The sequence below is a fragment of the Panthera uncia genome, chromosome D2 (assembly GCF_023721935.1).
Source record: "Panthera uncia isolate 11264 chromosome D2, Puncia_PCG_1.0, whole genome shotgun sequence".
Classification (NCBI taxonomy): domain Eukaryota; kingdom Metazoa; phylum Chordata; class Mammalia; order Carnivora; family Felidae; genus Panthera; species Panthera uncia.
The window spans coordinates 47,216,328-47,219,281 of NC_064818.1; the positions used below are offsets into that span (position 1 = coordinate 47,216,328).

The 2,954-nt window shown below is 46.2% G+C and overlaps 1 long non-coding RNA gene across 1 annotated transcript; it reads right to left on the reverse strand.

The window, feature by feature from the left end:
• Positions 1-1,060: 1,060 nt before the first annotated feature.
• Positions 1,061-2,706, reverse strand: LOC125933375 (uncharacterized). Its single transcript, XR_007460936.1, has 2 exons — positions 2,476-2,706; positions 1,061-1,232 (listed from the first exon to the last, which is right to left on the reverse strand). It is a non-coding gene; the product is annotated as an uncharacterized LOC125933375 (long non-coding RNA).
• Positions 2,707-2,954: the final 248 nt, after the last annotated feature.

The following is a 2,954-nucleotide window of genomic DNA, read 5'->3' on the forward strand; positions in this document are numbered from 1 at the left end:
GATGTGACCTTTACGATCACATCAAGTTCATCCCCGAGGGCCCTGCTCCAGGCTGTTCTGTGAAACCTCCCCCACCTATTCACCCAGACAAGTTTTAAGTATCTGGATTACAGACGTTTCTACTCCAGTCCAAAAACGAGGAAATGCTCCTATTCCCTTAAGTGTCTGATCACTTACCATCTTCAACCTGATTTCTATGTCTCTTTGAACTTTAATATCCCCTCTGCACCATGGAAGTCTATGTATTTAGGAACACCAGCAAAGGTGAACCCTGGTGGAGTTTGAAAAGAGTCAATATTTCTTTGAAGCCCACGAGTCCTTTTTGTAGGCACCCACTTGTTCCTGAAAAATGTAATGAAACTTGCCTTCTACTTATCATCTTTGTCAACAGCAAACATTTATTTAGCACCTGCTACATATTCATTAAAGTTGACACTGGATAGAGAGGGTGATAACAAATATACAAATGTATGTTAAAAATATCTTGCATGGTGGGGCGCCTGGGTGGCTCAGTTGGTTAAGCATCTGACTCTTGATTTCGGCTCAGGTCATGATCTCAGGGTTCGTGGGATCGAGCCCCGTGTCAGGCTCTGCACTATCAATGCGGAGCCTGCTTGGGATTCTCTCTCTCCTTCTCTCTCTCTGCCTCTCCCCCACTCATGCGTGCACATGCTCTGTCTCTCTCAAAATAAAGAAATAAACTTTAAAAAATATATCACGCATGGCCTCAAGGGAGCACATGAGAGACAGATAAACTCAAACATCCTTAGCACTCATATGATACAAAACCCAAATAGGAAGAGCTGTGACAGAAGCAAGGGTTTCTACCCAGGCACAGTGGAAATGCTTCAAGAATAAAGCGGCCTTTGACATTACAACCAAAGATAGGTGAGACTCTCACAAATAGAAAAATCACCTGTGGAGGATGCTTTCCAAACTAGGAAAGGACACAGTACATGGTGGCCCGAAGAATCAAGAACATTCTGCCGTAACCAGGAATTAGAAGGGGATGGCCGAGATCTGGGGGGAGAGCATGGGGGTAGATGATGAGGCAGTTGGGTCACGTTCAGACTCTGGAAGGTCTTGTGGTTCAAGAACTTGGATATTCATCCATTGTTTTCACCCTCCAGATTGGCGGTCTGTCCCTCATGTCAAAGCCATGGGAAGAAATGGCTGGGTCGCCTTGGCAGCAAGGTGGATGCCACGGCTTCTTTTCTTGGCCACTTGTTCCTCTAAGTGAAGAAAGAAGCCCCTCTTAAGCATGCCATTCCATCTGATCACCTGTGCCTCCTTGAAGGCCAGTTAAGATGTGGCCCTCCCCAACTCGCTGTCCCCTCCCTTCCCACCAGGGCCAATGAGTCTTCTTTTGCTCTGTCCTCGCAGACACCGTATATGCCTTCTACTCAGGCATTCAATCCATCTATCAAGATAATTTATGGACCCATCTGTCCTCTTCACTTAAGTGAGAACTTGTCAAGAGAGGGATGGTTTCTTACTCTTCACACCTCACAAGGTCACTTAGGACAGCGTTAGAGAGATTCATTTATTCAGAGTCCCCTAGTGAGTACACAGGAAGCACACAACGTTTCTATGTGGGCAGCAGACGAGAGACCAGGTGAGTGAAGAGTATGCCATTTTCTGTCTCCAATGGAGCCTCAAGGCCATAAAAGTGAGAAACTGCTGGAATCCAAGGGGGCAAATAAGTAACATGATAAGACTATTATAGTAATGGGGCTCTGGTCCTCTTCCCATGGGTTCTTCCAGTGGAGACGGGCTCTGAAAGTACATCTGACCACTCTTCCCAAACCAGATAAACATGTAAAGAATGCCTGGAAATTCAGCTTCAATTCTGCCTCAGTGGCCTTGCGTGGATTGCAAACATTCATTAGGTATTCTCTAGGGAAAAGACATTCAGGTGGCTGCCACAAAGGGTGGGAGGTGAATTAATCGGGCTCAGATGAGATAAAGTTTCAAAATCTCTAGAAGCACAGATAGAACCCTAGTGAGTGCCAAGGAGGAAGAGATTGCCTCCAGCTTGGGAGAACAAGTCGGGGCCTAATCTATGGCAGAATGTGCTTGTATACTTCTAAACCGTCGTCCTCTTATGCCATGACATTAGTCTACGAGGTGGGAAATGACTCTGTAGAACCAGAGAAAATTAATCTCAAATCAAGGTGGTAGAATTGACAGGCACAAGTGAAAACTGGCATTAGGTACTGCTTTAAACATTCACAAACTCTTAAACATGGTTTCTTAATCTCTATGTTATTAACATTCTGGTCTGGTTGATTCTTTGTTGTGAGCCTTAAATACTGTGGGCGTTTAAGAGTATCCCTGGCCCCTTCCCAAGAAATGTCAGTAACACCCCCAGCCCAGTTGTAATAACCAAAACAAAAATTGCCAAATGTCCCTGGGACACCAAGTCACCATTGGTTGAGAAGCACTTCCTTAAGCCTAGTCAGATAGCGTGCCCACCTCTCCAGATGCCTTCCGTTCCCGTCAGATGCTACCACACGCCTTCATCTCCTATCCACCCTGGCTCGTACCATAACCAAGCACAACAGATGCTGTTCCCATTTTCTCTCAGATGTCTTCCCTCTTGGTCATCACCAACAGGGTGGCTCTTTGCTCACTCAGCTCTCAGTTCCCGTGGACAACCTCCATGTGCATTCTGATGTCACCAGCCCACTCGGAGGTCACCACTCGTGTCATTTGCCTTCTGGGCTCACTCCCCTGGCATGACACTCATTTGAAGGGGCCCTTCCTCATCTGGATGCTTTCCCCATTGATTCTTGGTGTAGCCCACGTTCTGAATCCTTAGAGAGAAATGCATCCCAGGTCTCAACTTCTGTCATCTATAAAATAGCAATTAGAAAGATCTGGTTAAATTTCCATCAAGGTGCTACTGAGCTCTAAAGGCTGCGAGGGAGGAGAGAAGGCAAGAGTGTTGTCGC